General features: G+C 51.2%; 1 protein-coding gene across 1 annotated transcript in view; it reads right to left on the reverse strand.

The window, feature by feature from the left end:
- LOC139759084 (uncharacterized) overlaps positions 1 to 16,130 on the reverse strand; it is a 785,422-nt gene extending 769,292 nt beyond the window's left edge. The window contains exon 1 of the mRNA XM_071681033.1: positions 15,367 to 16,130. The gene's annotated coding sequence lies outside the window, so the exon portion shown is untranslated. The remainder of the gene's footprint in view (positions 1 to 15,366) is intronic.
- Between the last annotated feature and the right edge of the window lie 1,383 nt (positions 16,131 to 17,513).

Consider the following 17,513-nt stretch of genomic DNA (forward strand, 5'->3'; position numbering starts at 1 on the left):
CCTACCCCCTGGTAAACAGTGAGGTAATCCTCTTGACGGAGAAAGACGAAGGAGAGAGAGAGGCGAGGAGTGGGTGCAACTCCACTTCACAGCAAACGGGTTTTACAGGTGAGGAGATGATTCCCTCATTGAGCTTGCGGACGGAGAAGGCGAAGGGCGTTGGCAACTCCACAAGCTGCATTCAGTGTGGACGTGCAGGTCTTGTGAGTGTGACCAGATACCACCAGGAGGACCAGAGACGTGCAGCTGTGCCCTGCTATTTCCCATAAGACAACCTCAACGAACTGCCAACGGGACGAACCCCCACTCAGTGCGAAGCTGACCAGGACAAAAGACTAGCAAAAGGCGTCCGCCGTCTCCCAAGAGACGTGTTCTACTGAGCAAAGAACGGGAGGATGAACTGGAGAGACTGTCTTGCCTATTCGCTGTTCTCCCTTCTGTCTCCATACGTACTTCATTATCGTAAAAGATAATCATCTCGTCTACACATATTTTAGATAACAAGTTCATCTTGAAATATAAGACCCCGTGATGTCTTGCATTACAACATTTCGAGCACAACAGTGAGACTCCGGTGGTAAAACAACTCCATCATATCTACATCATTAACCCGAGAATTACAATGCTATATTACCATGATCAGATTCTGCGAGTGGCTGAACATGTCTAGCACCCTGTGTGCATAAGTTACCCCCTCGAATGTTCGCAATAACCTTTACATTTTCTTTGCGGATTCCGGGATACATAAAGATGAGCTGCCACAGATCCAACACAAGAGCAACCCAACCTTACTTTTTTCCAGCCTGTGAAGCCCCTAACGGTCTGTGTTTTGGACAGAGCAAGTTATACCTGTTATAATCAGAGGCAATATATATATATATATATATATATATATATATATATATATATATATATATATATATATATATATATATATATATATCGCAGGAAATGTGTTTTGCAACATTACAGCACCTGTGGGTGACTAGAGCAGAAGTACACAGCACATCTCGGAGATACATGTGATGCAGTAGATGGAAAGGATCTCTTGTGTGTGCCATTGCACACTGGTTAGATCACAGCGACACATCACCTACCTGGCCATACCACATCCTACAAGACGTACTGCAAGCGATGGTATATCCTGAGCTGGCTGTAGGCAGCAGTCTGTTTCTTTCCTCCCTCAAGTGGACTCGGGTCCCTCCAAACCCCACTTATGGTGTCCTTCACTCTACAACCTGTTATCTTCAAGGATGTGAGTCTATTACTTTACCACTTGAAAAAAAAGGTTTTCTTTTTCCCCTAGATAACCGTAATGTGGGTTACCGCAGCACGAGATCAATACAATGTACCTGAAAGGTAAGATTATCTGAAGGTCTATGAGGACTACGCTTTCCGCCTGCTGTTCCTGGTAGCCTGGGTTCGATTCTCGGGCGAGCAATCGTAACATGTTCTGATATATAGACACCAAAGAGATGCCCGTGAGCTGGTTTGCAGCGTCCTCGTGGCCAGAGTGTGGGCGGCCCTGCTTCCCCCCTCATAAAACCCACAGTGAGTCTCCCCCTCATAAAACCCACAGTGAATCTCTCCCTCATAAAACCCACAGTGAGTCTCCCCCTCACAAAAACCCACAGTGAGTCTCCCCCTCATAAAACCCACAGTGAGTCTCCACCCTCATAAAACCCACATTGTCTCCCCCTCATAAAACCCACAGTGAGTCTCCACCCTCATAAAACCCACATTGAGTCTCCCCCTCATAAAACCCACAGTGAGTCTCCCCCTCATAAAAACCACAGTGAGTCTCCCCCTCATAAAACCCACAGCGAGTCTCCACCTTCATAAAACCCACAGCGAGTCTCCACCCTCATAAAACCCACAGTGAGTCTCCCCCTCATAAAACCCACAGTGAGTCTCCCCCTCATAAAACCCACAGTGAGTGGACGGGACCCTTTAGCTTTAGACAGCAACTCCAAAGAGACAGGTTCTGTCCCAGCTGTGGTCCAGTGGTACGCTGTAAGCCTGCTGTCTCGGTACCTTGGATTCAACCCTCAGGTGCGCAGTGGTAAGCTGTTTACAGTGATTTACATGTCAACATTACGTATTCTTATGTGATAAAACTATTTACAATCATTTACATGTGAATATAACATGTGATGTATGTACAGACAGCGTTAATGAGATGGTCTTCATCAAGACATTCAACTGCCCGTGTCGTCAGAGCTTACATAAAGAACTGAACCCGACCATGTTTGACCAACGTCTTAACTTTCCCCCATCAAAAAAAAAAATGGGTGTGCCTCGAGAGCCACACAGCTGTTTCGGAGGGACGGCATCAAAAGAAGGAAACAGACGATCGGCTTTGGATGCAAGGGGCACCGAGAACACGACACGGGCGACAAATGGGCCAAGTTACCGCCGTCATGCAACACCCTCCCCCTCCCTCTTCACCCAACCCTATATCCCCTCACCACCCAACCCACCCTCCTCCCCCTCCCTCACTCAACCCCCTCCCCTCACCATTAGTTTACCTGAGGGGGAAAGGGAGAGGGGGGGAAAGGGGGAATATGCCGAGTCAAAATCATTATCCTACATGACGGACGCGGGGGGGGACGGGCCTATCAATCAGGCTCGCCCGCCACGTAATCGCCGCCCGGGGAATTTGTGATCCTCTCTCAAATGACCGATCCCGGCGGCGCGAGCGCGGGGGCGGCAGAGAGAGAGAGAGAGAGAGAGAGAGATAGATAGATAGATAGATAGATAGATAGAGAGAGAGAGAGAGAGAGAGAGAGAGAGAGAGAGAGAGAGAGAGAGAGAGATAGAGAGAGAGAGAGAGAGAGAGAGAGAGAGAGAGAGAGAGAGAGAATCGGAAACGATGATAATAATATGTATTTCTCATCTTTTTTCTTCTCATCTCTGGGGAGGAAAAGGAAACGAACGAGGGAGTTACCACAACGTCCAGTGGAGGAGTGACATCTGGCGTGGGTGGGAAGGGGAGGGGGCGGTCACTGACGAGGCTGAAGCCACAGGAACCGACGACCGAAGGATGTCTCCTCTCCTTCAGGAGGGGATGGGATGTAACACTGATGACGAGGGAGACGCCGCTCATCAACCCACCCCTATTTTTTTTTTTTTGTCCCATTTATCTAATCTATTTCTCGTGTGTGTGTGTGTGTGTGTGTGTGTGTGTGTGTGTGTGTGTGTGTGTTAAGAGTATCCTCAGTCAGTGGTGCCCACACAAACTATTCTCTTCCCTCCTTCCGTTCATTTTTTTTTTCATTTTGGCACCTGCTCGCCATCTTCCCCGCCTTCGGGAGGGAGGCGTGACCATTGCAGGCGACGGCGTCTTCGAGCAGAGGAAGGATACTCCTCTGATCTCCACCTCCTCTTCCTCTTCCTTATGGAAAGTGATGATACAGGAGAGGAGGACTTCCAACGCGGGCCCCCAGGCCGCTCTCCCCCCCCAAGCCCCTTGTCAGTCGCCTTCAGCGACACGCAGGATATACGTGGGTAGGATTCCCTCCATCCTGTCCCCTTCTCAGGGATGGGGGCATTCAAGCTAACGTCCTAAATCCTGTAAAGTTCAGTCGACTGAATGTGGTCAATTTCCGGGAGTGAGGAGCGACTGCTCCTGCCTGAAGGATTCCCGGGGGGTCCGAGGGAAGATGCTGATCCACCTGACGTTGATGTAAAGATAACTCCGGGCGTGGCAGAGACGTATGGTTGTGGGACTGTGCCACGCCTGGTGGGCGTGGCAGAGACGTACGATTGTGGGACTGTGCCACGTCAGGTGGGTGTGGCAGACACGTATGATTGTGGGAGTGTGCCACGGCTGGTGGGCGTGGCAGAGACGTATGGTTGTGGGATTGTGCCACGGCTGGTGGGCGTGGCAGACACGTATGGTTGTGGGAGTGTGCCACGGCTGGTGGGCGTGGCAGACACGTATGGTTGTGGGAGAGTGCCACGGCTGGTGGGCGTGGCAGAGACGTATGGTTGTGGGACTGTGCCACGGCTGGTGGGCGTGGCAGAGACGTATGATTGTGGGAGTGTGCCACGGCTGGTGGGCGTGGCAGAGACGTATGGTTGTGGGAGAGTGCCACGGCTGGTGGGCGTGGCAGAGACGTATGATTGTGGGATTGTTCCACGGCTGGTGGGCGTGGCAGACACGTATGATTGTGGGAGTGTGCCACGGCTGGTGGGCGTGGCAGAGACGTATGATTATGGGACTGTGCCACGGCTGGTGGGCGTGGCACAGACGTATGGTTGTGGGATTGTGCCACGCCTGGTGAGCGTGGCAGAGACGTATGATTGTGGGAGTGTGCCACGGCTGGTGGGCGTGGCAGAGACGTATGGTTGTGGGAGTGTGCCACGGCTGGTAAGCGTGGCAGACATGTACGATTGTGGGACTGTGCCACGTCAGGTGGGCGTGGCAGACACGTATGATTGTGGGACTGTGCCACGGCAGGTGGGCGTGGCAGAGACGTACGACTGTAGGACTGTGCCACGTCCGGTGGGTGTGGCAGAGACTTCTGACGCCCTCGTTGACACTGTGTCACTCATCCTTTAGGACCCTGAACTGTGTTTCCGACCCGCTGTATCCATCCCACCTGAGGATAAAGAACTGTATTCCCAGTTCTGGTGGCCTCTCAAACACTCACTCTGAGGACCTAGAATTACGCCACGAGTTTGCTGTGTCCTCTCACACTCTCACTCTTGAAATGCGTCACCCCACACCCTCCCCATCTCCCTGCAGCCTCTCGCACGCTCACCGTGAGGATCGAACAACTGCTAGAGACATTAATCAAGAGGAAAACACGGTTGAAATTCTTAACAAAACAGAGACATCGAAACGAAAGACCAAGTCGGACGATCAATTCTTTCTTCATGTATACATGTTAAGTCAGACTGCATGACACCCTCTGATGCTCTGTACACCATAGTTACACAAGTCGAAAGAAGAAGAAGAAGAGGAACAGGTCTTACAGTGATTGATTACCAGTAACGACCAAAAATGCGAAAATAGAAATGCCTATATTTGCCTATGATGAACCCAACACCAACATACACACACACACACACACACACACACACACCTATACACCCACACCATCACCTTCAGCTTACTATGTTCTGTATGCACTACCCAACTTTAACACCCTCTTTCTTTCTCTCCTATATAAAATGGAAAGAGAGAGAGGAAGAGAGAGAGAGAGAGAGAGAGAGAGAGAGAGAGAGAGAGAGAGAGAGAGAGAGAGAGAGAGAGAGAGAGATACAGAGCAGCATCTGCCGTCTGTCTGTTCTGTCCCTCTGCTCACCGTCTCCATAGTCCCCGTCGCACCTCATCCAAATTCGACGCCCCCTCCCCTCCCTCCCCCCCCCTGGGTAACCCAGCGGAGTGGTCCAAGAAGGCGCGCGTTCCCTAGATGGCCTCCCATAAAAGGTTCTGTCCTGTGGCTTCGCACGAGCCAGAGTGCATCTGTGCTTCCCCCTCCCCTCCAGTCGGCCCGCCCATCAGCAAGCTGACAGCCCTCTTGGTTGGAACTGTCTCAGGCAGTTCGTGTCCTCCGTACAGCGGACGAGACCAAAACCAATGTTTAACCTAAGCTGTCGATACAGTTACATAGTCTTTTACTACAAGAAGAAGAAGAAAGACGACATATTTCACGGTAAAACTATGTTCCGGCTACTGTCCTGGGAGTGAAAACTGAACGGGAGATGCGAAATCAACAACACTTTACATCGTATTACGATTAAGGGTTGTACTATCTGATCCTCCTTCTGTGTTGCTTGTCTTGCTCGTCGCATATACACCGCCGTCTCACACTCTGCCTCATTCATAGCAAACATTTTCTTCCTCCTCTTCCATCGTGTTTCCCCATCTCTCCTGACATTCCGCACATGTCCCGCCTCTACTACATCTCTATTCCCTCAATTCTTCCTTCCCCTTCAGAACTTTCCTCCCCTCTTCACCCACCCAGCCTTCCTTCCTCCCTCCTCACCCATCCAGCCTTCCTCCCTCCTACCCCCGACCTCTTCGACACCTCTGCTCCCCTCAGCAACCCCTCTCTGCCCCCTCCGCGTCGCCGCCGACGCACCCCGTATTCACTAACGTAATTGAAATGTACTTCACCAATCCCCGTGGCGACGCTCTCAAGTCCCCCCCCAACCGCCACTATCCCGTCGGGGCCTCCGCCCACCAACACACCCTTCCTGTCAGTCATCCCGAGCCACCTCACCGCCGCTTCCCCCACCCCCAACACCTTCCATAACTCACACTCCCTAACAGCCATCAGTACCACCACACCTCCTCTCCCCACCTACCATCACCACCATCTCGCTCCTTCCCTTGCGTACCTCTCACAGCCAAGAAACGACGAGTGTCATCAAATGACAGGGAGTCCGACTGGCTTCGCGTGGCAAGGAGGTTACCCCAAGGCGAAGTCCTGGCACCCACACTTTTCATCATCCATATGGACCCTCTACCCTTCCTTTTCCAGAGTCCTGCCACAGCGTGGTAGGACTTTGTTTCCAGAAGGGAACCTTTCCCGTTCACACTTCCCTACCTAATCTCCACGACAGTGTACTTTCTCCATACAGCCTTCTCCTGTCTGCCGGAGGTTGAGCCAGAAGGGGTAGTGGGTGGAGAGGAGCCCTATGATTCACTATCCTGTTCCATTCACAAGTACATATGACCAAAGATAGCCTCATCATGAACCAATCAGGTCTCCAGATATCTGTCCTTCTCATGTACTCCCACGTACCATGCACCCGTCCCGTCTTCATCATCACTACCACCCCCACCCGTCCAGTCTTCATCACTACCACCACCCACCCGTGCCGTCTTCACTACCACCAACCACCCGTCCCGTCTTCAGCACTACCACCCCCTATCCGTCCCGTCTTCATCATTACCACCATCCACCCGTCCAGCCCTCATCATCACTACCACTCTCCATCCGTCCCGTCTTCATCATCACTAACACCATCCACCCGTCCCGTCTTCATCATCACTACCACCAACCACCCGTCCCGTCTTCACCACTACCACCACCCACCCGTCCCGTCTTCATCATCACTACCACCACCCACCCGTCCCGACCTCATCACCACTACCACCACCGACTTGTCCCGTCCCTCACACCCCGCGCATCGTATTTACTCCCGCCTCTCGCTAATTCAATCAACACACTTACAATCTAATAATGGAGGGACTTTGAGATGAACAGGACAGCGAGGGGGGCTGAATTAGCTCTCTATTAAGACTTGAATACTATTAAGGAAGGTGTTGCAGCGCGACCTGCTACACTCAACACTCGTCGGGAGTCCCCAAGTTCCAAGTGGTCTCTCTGCCTACAGGTTTGAGTACTAACGAGGAATCGCCAGCAGGAACAGCTTGAAAGATCACGCCGCCGGGGAAGCTGGACGACAGTATTCAACCCTTCCTTCATGAAGGAAAGGCAAAAGTAATGTAAATCATGGTGAGAAAATTGTTAATACTGAATCTGACTTAATGTATTCTATCTACTTATGTTCGGCTCCCTTAGCATTTACACGGAGTGGATCATACGACACTGCCATTTACAAAGGGTGGATCAAACGACGTTGCCATTTACACGGAGTGGATCAAACGACGTTGCCATTTACACGGAGTGGATCAAACGACGCTGCCATTCACACGGAGTGGATCAAACGATGTTGCCATTTACAAAGGGTGGATCAAACGACGCTGCCTTTAACATGGAGTGAATCATACGACGCTGCCATTTACAAAGGGTGGATCAAACGACGCTGCCTTTAACATGGAGTGAATCATACGACGCTGCCATTTTCACGGAGTGGATCAAACGACGCTGCCATTTACACGGAGTGGATCATACGACGATGCCATTTACACGCCTCCTCCTCTTCCTCTTCCTCCACCAGCCCTCACTCCTGTTTTCCCCTCAGGGGCCCCCATAGTACACACTCCCAGTCCCCCACCATTGCAGGACCCTCCCCTTCCCAGTCTTCCATTCCCCCGACACTCCTTCACCACGGAACACTCTTTTCCATCACCTCCCCCTATCCCCAAACACTCACTCACTCCATCACACCGCCATTCCTCACACAAACCGTCCCCCTCGACCGACACTCATTCACCCTCCTTCCTCCCACACACCTCTTCAACTCCCTCCCACACGTAACTGCCCCATCCACTCTCCACAGCAGGTGCGGCCCCACGCGTTCTGGCACACGCTCATCAGCCCGTCGGTTAAGCGGTACGAGTTACCCATTAAAGAGTAAAGGGAAGTGAACGATAGCGGCTACCCGGCGTGCTCGACCACCGTCGTGCAAGATCCACACACACACATGTGTATAACGCGCGAGGCATCGTTTCATAATTTGGCCCCACAGCAACACCCGGGAGGCGGCGCGATGCTTAATAATACTCCCGAATATTACGAGAGAGAGAGAGAGAGAGAGAGAGAGAGAGAGAGAGAGAGAGAGAGAGAGAGAGAGAGAGAGAGAGAGAGAGACTGACAGCGTAACGAAAGCTATCGTCGCTAAAAAGCGTACCGAAAAAAAGAAGGGGGAATATTCTCGTGGTAAGTGAGTGTATATATATATATATATATATATATATATATATATATATATATATATATATATATATATATATTAATAATCTGGTTTATAAGGCTTTTGGGAGGATGATGGTGGTGGAGGGAAGAGGAGGAGGAGGTCAGGGAAGGAAGGGGAAGATCCTGGGGAATGGAGAGGGGAGGAAGAATGTTGGGAGAAAAGAGGAGATGTTAGTGAAGAAAGAAGTGGAAAGAATGGAGTATAAGGAAGGTAAGAGAGGGAAGGGAACAAGCTATGCGATTCTGCATCCTCTCCACGCCAAAATCACCCACGATGCTTGAGGATAATACAGTGGCTTCTAACCCTTCAAACTACGCCATCTGCACCCCTGGTGGAGGACACTGACCGTCCCTCACTGAAGGACACACCGTCTGGCACTCGTAATCCTCCACCACCTGTACCAAGCCATCTATACCACTAGTGGAGACACTGGCGGGCCATTATACCCCTCCAACCGCGAACATCCAGTCATTCACACCATTTAGACAGACACTAAGAGCCCCAGAACTCATCCCATATAATGCCCTCGTTAGATCTCACCTGGAATATGCTTTTCACTTCAGGTCACCAGATCTGGTCACAGACGAAGAAAGACTACAACGAGTCCAGAGAAGAGCGACTAAACCAATCTAAATAATGTTCTCTATAATACCGCACACTTCGAAGTCATTTAGTAAAACAGTGTCCAAAATACGGAATGAATTTCGGTAACACACGAGAATTTTCTCTCAGTAGTCAGAGTCGGTAAGCTGAAATAAGCCTAAACATTTACACCTACGGAGGAGGCATCGAGTATGCTTGACACCCCTCTACTCTCTGAAATTAAGCCATTCTTATGCCACTTGCTGAGACAACGAGTGTTCGTTAACTTACTCCATCGCTAACGCAAAGCAACCCATTCGCTGGCGAAGATACCCCACGGATTATTATGACTCCACTCTACCATAGCCAGAGCTAAGTCGACCACAGCGCTTGTGGGGGCTTCGAGGATTAGATATACTCACAACCCTCCACAGCCCTGGCCAAGACCATCCATACTGCCGGCGGAAACGTTGGAGAAGCCGGAGGTCGTCGCATCCCTCCGCCGCCCAAGCCGAGCTGGGCAGGCACACACTCACACACACACACACCACTGACGGAGACGACGAGGGACCTGACACCCCTGTGGCACCCGCGTCAAGCCGTCCACACTACTGGTGGAGACACTGAGGGTCCTGACAGTATCCACGCCAAGCGGTTCACAATACGGGTGGGGGACTCTACTTCATTTCCACAACATCGTAAGATGAATAAATCATACTTCGTTTCTACTCCGTGTCTCACAGTGCAGGAACCTGTTTTAGAATCTCCAGTATCTGGGTGTAACCGCTTCGCGGGGCGGCTCGGGTGGCCAAGGTTTTTTTTTCTTGGCTTTTCGCTTATCTCACCAAGTTTATAAAGGTTTCCGATGGCATCACCGGCAGAGAGTACCTCCACACAGGCGCCCGCCCCTACCCAGTCTGCCGCTCGTCATCCATCACTTTAACTACCCTTCCTCCAGCCCCATATTTATGTCGAGTAAGACCATTAATCATCTTGGCTCACGTGGATATATAAAGGTATCTCGCGGCGGTGTGGTGGGTGCGTAGGCGATGGAATGGAGGATGTCACACAGCCGAGAGAACCTAGAGGGATGATGTGGTCTCCAGCAGGCAGTGTGACCCTGGGACGTATGGGGTCAGGGAAAAGGTGTGGCCCATGAGAAACAGTGATACAGATGAGGGAATGGTACATGGATGTGTGGCACGGGGGAAGGTGCGAGTCCAAACGGTGCAGCGGTCCAGATCAGAAGTTTCCAAAGCTCTCGGAAGCCAGAGAACCCTCTCGAAGTCTCTTACGAAATACCACCCCCCCCCCCCCCAACGGATCCCCATTAGGCGTCCGTGGGACCTAGTCTTGAAAACCCATACTCCAGAGGACACGGGTTTTCTGGACGTGGCAGCAGCGATGGCGGCGGGAGGGGGCGTGTGGTGTGTTGCTGGTCTGGCGATCTGGGACGGTGATCTTGAGCCAAGACAGTGGTCTATAGGACGAACTACACAGTCCACCCATGCGAGGGCTGGTTATGGCGCACCGAGGCTGGCGTGGCTCCAGGGGAAGGGGGAAAGGGTATTTAACGGGGAGGTTAAGGTGGAAGAGGAGGTGGTGTAACACGGAGTAGGGGTCGTCGTGGGGTAGTGGGGCCGGTGGAGGAGGGGGAGAAACGTGATGGACGCTGTGGTGTACGGACGGGGACTACACCACTGCCTGATGATGATATGGTAAGATACATTACACCCGCTAATGACGAGGTGGTCGTCTCGTTCCTTCATAATGATCGGCTCGGCTTGCAGAGGGAGGAGGAGGAGGAGGAGGAGGAGGAGGAGGTCGAGGAAGAGTGGGAGGGGAGATGGAGAGTTCTGGGAAGAATAAGAGATGGGGAGTTTAGGGAGTAACCACGGCTTGCTTAAAATAAATCTTGTAACATCTTTCCTATTCAAAGACGTAGTCCTTCACATACTTGGAAGGTCTTTATGTCGCGTTTACATACACGGGTCAGGACTTGTGAGAACAGCTAATGAATACGTATGACGAGTTGTCTTGGTCGCAGCAACAGACACGAGGGAACATTCTGATGCTGTCGAACTGTAGATGGGTTTTACCTGCTCTAGAGTTGTAATATCCACAGTACCAAAGACCTCCCCTCTTCCATCTCCACCAACGCCAGCCTCCACACACACACACACACACCCTCTTCACCTCTCTCTCTGTCTCTCCCTGCCTTCCCCGCCTTCTTATCCAGTCTCATCCAACTCCCTTCTCTCTATAAGTTCTCCACCCTCCTCTTCCTTACCCACCTCCCACCTCCACACATATCCTCCTGAGTAAATCTTTTCTCCCCTCCTCCCAATTTCTCTTGCATCTCATATTCTTTCCTTCCCCGTCCTCTACACCCCCTCCATTCACATCCTAACCTTTCTTTCTTTCCTTCAAGTTTTCTCACCCTCGCCTGACATCCTCAACCCAGGGAAAGAGGAGCTCTTGTCCGTGCAGATTGTCCAGGCAGGAAAAACATGGACTGGGGTTATTGTTTGAGTGCCTTTTATACCTTGCATGGTGTGGGGGAGGAGGTAGGTTGGTTTGAGGGGGGGACAACAATAAAGGTCTGAAACGAACGGGCTGGTGATGCCTGGCGCTGCTGCTGGTGGTGAGCGTCGCATGACACGCGAGGTTCTGCTTTCTTGCATTCTCTCTCTCGCATTTTTCTTTAAAGGTCGCTGCCAAACCATCTGACATTTCCGCGATGTCTGTGAGAGAGGTGGGGGAGGTCGGAGGTCGGGTCTGCGCACCCTGCCACTCCATGGAGAGTCTGTTTTACCATCCTGCTTCGACCGCAAATAAGATTACGGTGACAGATAACCTCGTCAAAGACCATCTGGTTCCCTGTTACCTGTCACTTATAGAAAAAAAAAAAATATAGGGAACGTCTGTCACGTGCCTTTGCGTTCCCTTCTGTTGAAGTAACTCTACGTCCGTCGTAGGCAACTTCCCTCATATGTCTGCCTGGAAAGCTATTTCATTTCTTCTAGTCTCCTTACAGGGAGTAGCGTCAAGCGCCGCCCTTCCACAGGTACGAAAACACGTCCTCCATCCATCCCCGTCGGCTCTACGAAACGGCTCCAAATCCATCACAAAAGTAGTGAAGAATCGCATTATATCTTTTCCTTCCTCTACGAAAATGACGATACTTTTCGGTATTTTTCCCAAGTATCTGCCCCTATGTTTTCTTGATTTCATATTCATCAGTGTGAAGACTGTGCACGTCTGTATGCACGCTCTGTGAGGCCTGTGCGTGCCTCCTTTTCATCAACAGGGTGGTCATACTGTCGTCCCGCGGAGGAACACGGACACAAGAGGGAATTCACACAGCAACAGACCCCCTCTGTAAGCCTTCCACTCCTTTGGTAGCAGTTCCTCAAGGCGAGAGTCCTTTTAACCCCTGAGGTCGTCTGTCTAGTCTTAAGCGCACTTGTACACACACACACACTGGAGCCATGATCCTCTCCGGCGCCCGTGTGCTCCACAAGGATTTATCTCCTTCACACGAGCTTCTATCCTGTCTCGTGGAGATCTCTCATCCTTCCCGTCTTGATATCGCTGGAGGCGATGCATCTTCGACTGTCAATTCACTCCGGAAACTTGGCAATCAGCTCCTCCGACTGGAGTCCTCCTCCCGCTTCTTTGAGACGCCACACTCACTTCGCTCTGAGTCATTCGGTCTATTCTGTTCTATATAGCGTGTTCTGCTCGAGATGGATATCACAGAAGAGTTTTTTTTTGAAGTTTCTGCCTCATCATTTCTGTTATTTCTTCCTCTCGTATAACGCAAACGCCGCTTGGAGTATTTGCTTTCAATACATTCCCCGTGCGAAGTGTCCATATTCCTTGGCCTCCCCATAGTTTCCTTTCTTATAACGCTGTTCTACCCTCCGGCTGTGGCATTCGGGTTTCCCAAACGTGTATTGGTGAAAGAGTATGTCTCAGTCTCCATAAGGCCATTTGAACTTCACACCGACTGTCGGGTTCCTCATCCACTCCCCACACAAGCTGCTCCCTCCCCCTCCGCCGACCAAGTACTGACACTCGAGCAGAGACGGATCGACCTCCTCCTCCAAATCCAGAGGAACATCGCAGGCGAGTTTTCCGTCAGTCTCCTCAGCTTGAACAAGAGATCCAGTCTGTGTGTGTGTGTGTGTGTGTGTATGTGTGTGTGTATGTGTGTGCGTGTGTGTGATACGAGACGTCTCGTCTTCCCCTGAACGCATTCTCAAACTAGCGTCCCCACGTACTACACTGTTCGTGAGGATGCAGTCATTCCCCTTGTCGATGCCACAACTCCCGTACCACCACCTTCACTGTATTGTCGTGAACATCACGGACCATCTAATCCGCCTCGTCGCGTCACATCTCGTGGGATCGCATACTACCAAGACTATCAGATCAGATTATCTTGATGTGCATTCTTTGTCTTGAGTTATACACAGCCCGATGAGGAAACCTTCGTCCATCGGTTTGTTACCACACCAAATCTTTGAATTCAACCCTTACTAAGAGGCTCTCTCTCTCTCTCCCCTCTCTCTCTCTCTCTCTCTCTCTCTCTCTCTCTCTCTCTCTCTCTCTCTCTCTCTCTCTTAGTGTCCCTTGCATTCTGAACATCTGGATATATTAATTCCCCTCCCACTCCTCTCTCCCACTTCTTCTTTAACTCTCTTCTTGTTCACCTCTCTTTCTTTTAAATGAACACTGAGCTCGCTCACTCTTCGGTCATCATGCGTCAGACATGTCTGCTTGCACAGACATTACCTGACGTTCTTCTCTGGATTCGAACACTGGCGCTGGACCTACTACGTTCTCGTAGCCCTACCAGCCACTGCCTTGACAGGTAGGTTATGTTGCTATCGTAGTTACCCCCCATAGATCGCTCGATGCTGGGCAGCAGCGTACGGGGACCCCCCCCCCCCCCTGAGGTGCAATGGCCTGACCCATCCAATGGGCAGCCAGTCACGCCACCGAGTGCTAAGGGTCGTTTCCCTCCTGCTTGATGAATTATGGAACTTGTTAACACAGAAGACCAACAATTACTCCAGTATCAATAAGGAAGAGAGAGACACTAATTACCATCGTAACGATTTACCATCGTTAATGTAGGACAAACAACAGGCAACAGTCATTTCATGGGTGTTGATAAGGAAGACATAGATATAGGTAATAGATAAAGCACGTTTAACAGTCTTCATATAAAGAATTTCATGCCTAAGCTATACAAAACACCAGCTGCTGTCGCGGGTAATCATATTAATGAGATGCACAAATTACACAAAAATCCTTCAACACACACACACACACACACACACACACACACACACACACACACACCAGTCAACACGAGGGGCCGCCCCTGCTGGCATGACACAGGTCTAGTGTAAGTGGATGGCATTCCAGGTGGACGGGCCTACTGTAAGGACGGCTGACTGGGAGACGGACGGGCAGGCAGGTGCGAGGGAGGGAGAAGAAAGGAGGTGGGTGTATAGCAAGATGGATACGGTTGGAGAGTAGAGAGAGGGCAAGTACGGCAGGCAGGTGGGGAGGGAAGGAGGGAGCGAGGAAGGGAGGGAAGGTCGGGGAGGACAAACGGGTGGAAGGAAAGTAGGTCAAGCAAGTAAGCAAGCGGCAAGCAGGCAGAAAACATGTTAGTGAAGCAGGCACGCACGAGAGAGGGAGGGAGGTAAAGCAGGCAGGCAGATAGGTGAGGTAGGTACGTAAGGCAGGCAAACTGTGAGGGAGGTAGAGGAGCAGGTGAGAGGGTGCTGAGGAGTGTAGGCATAAGAAGGATAAGCAAGTCCAAGGCAGGAAGACAGGCAAGCTGAGGGTAAGACAGGATGGGAGGGAGAAAAGCACAGCAGGCGGGGAGGAAGGAAGGGAGCTTAGTATAGCAGGCAGGCGGAAGGAAGGGAGAGACAGAGGGGGAAAAAAGAGGAAGCAAAATGGAGGGGAAAAATGAACGACAAGCAGGAGGAAGAGAGCGGAGGGAAGCAGAGAGTGAGGCCAAGGCGGGAGGCAGGTATAGGTCTGCAGCACTCAGGCGTCAACACACACACACACACACACACACACACACACACACACACCACGGGACCCACGTGGTGAGGAAGCGTCAACACGACTCACCTGTTACTGACGAAGGTGTGAAGCACTCGTCGTCCCCCGCCACCGCCGCCGCCTCCACAACCAGTCTCACGGAAACACTCTCCCCAGAGTTACATATAACAGGCGGTTCCCGCTGTACTTGGTCAGGTATATGTATAAATATACATATACATATACATATATATATATATATATATATATATATATATATATATATATATATACTTTACAGGATATTTCAGTGTACCTTTCGATACCCGCCCACAAGTAACAAGACTGGAAGATCGGTCTGTAATGTCCAGGCTATCCACGTATACACACCAAAATTATCTTTTAACACTTTCGTCTCGTGATTAATCACATTACAATCAATGTCCATCCATCAAAATCTAACATTTCTATGCTCAGTATATATATATACATATATTTTTTCTCTCTCTCTAAATCGTCCTAATCAATGTACATGATAATACGCAAAGTTTTCCACGCGAACTACGCGAGTCGTTGTCCACCCACACACACAGAGCCCAGTACCCCTTCCACCACTCCTTAAATCAAGGACACGTCGGATCTGTTCCTCGCGCACCTGACCTGGTCATCGAATGCTGGAGGAGTTAGGTACACCTCCGTGTCAGCCAGTGTTGCGGTGAAGTAAACCTCAACAGCACCATTAGAGCACAAATGAGAAAGAAAGAGAGAAAATAGATAGAGGGAGAGTGTGGGAGGGTGTGTGTCCTCCCCCCCAAGTGAGGGGAAGGTGTCAGGAGTAGCACCTGGTGGCAAGAGGCAAAGGGCAAGGCAAGGCAGGCGGGCAGGCGGGGTTGGTGTGTGTGGGTCGGTAGGTGCCGTGAGCGGCGGCCGAGCCCGGAGCTACAGTAGAGACTCCCCTCTCTCTCCGGCCCGCAGCGCCACACTGACACACACACACACACACACACACTCACTCGCTCCTCAAACCCCTCGCCCGGCCTGCCTATCCTCCTCCTCCTCCTCCTCCTCAGTTACTGTTCCTGCTGCTACAGGAGCTCTGATGCACCTGTTCCTTCCAGCTGTTCCTCGACTCCTTAATGACGCACGCATCACGACCATGTGATAACCACAGGGAACACTTGACCCCCCCCAAGGCTTACGAAGCAATGACAACGTCGACATTACCCGGAGCGAAATCTGAATCACGAAACAAAACCTTGTTGCATAAAACAGCAAGGGTGCTTTAAGGAGGGTATTCCACAGATGACAGACGGGAAGTAGTACAAACAGTAAAAGGACTGTTGGGTCGTTCTAACACACCAGTGGCGACAGTAAAGGCTATCTCAGAGACAGAGGGACAAAATGCCCGGGAAACTTGACCTCCGTTGCAACACGGATACAGTCAATCAGTCGGCAAAATGCCCGGGAAACTTTACCTCTGTTGCAACACAGATACAGTCAGTCAGTCGAGATCGTGAATGACATACAGATCAAGTCTTCTATCAAGAACAGCGGCAGCGATGGCGTCGTCTTCAACTGATATGCTCCTGAAGTCATCCCACGGGATCCCTGGGTTGAAGTGACCCGGTAATATTCACCCAGGACGAACGGCTGCTCCAGTCACGTTGCGCCGTTATCCATCACAGCATATTTCCCCTCCTCCATACCCCATCCCACCCTCCTCCTCTCCTCCCAAGTCCTACAGGACATCCTCGAACATACCCCATCCCACCCTCCTCCTCTCCTCCCAAGTCCTACAGGACATCCTCGAACATACCCCATCACCCTCCTCCTCTCCTCCAAGTCCTACAGGACATCCTCGAACATACCCCATCACCCTCCTCCTCTCCTCCAAGTCCTACAGGATATCCTCGAACATACCCCATCACCCTCCTCCTCTCCTCCAAGTCCTGCAGGACATCCTCGAACTGGAAGCCTGATTACCTGTCATGGACAGAATGCAAGTCGTGTCCACTGAACACATGAAATGATTTTCACTTCCAAACACCTCCGTCGAAAACTGTCTCGAAAGGATGAGTTGCTGTGCCCTCCCGCGCCGGGTGTAGGCTGTGGTCTAGCACACATACCCCCATTTCATGTGTCGAGGTGAGGAAAGATACAGAAAACGTATGGAAAACGACGCGTTGATAATACGGTTCGCTCCAACTGAGGTTCCCGCAGAGAGAAGACTGGCAACT

Source organism: Panulirus ornatus, chromosome 32 (assembly GCF_036320965.1).
Source record: "Panulirus ornatus isolate Po-2019 chromosome 32, ASM3632096v1, whole genome shotgun sequence".
In the NCBI taxonomy this organism is placed as follows: Eukaryota; Metazoa; Arthropoda; class Malacostraca; order Decapoda; family Palinuridae; genus Panulirus; species Panulirus ornatus.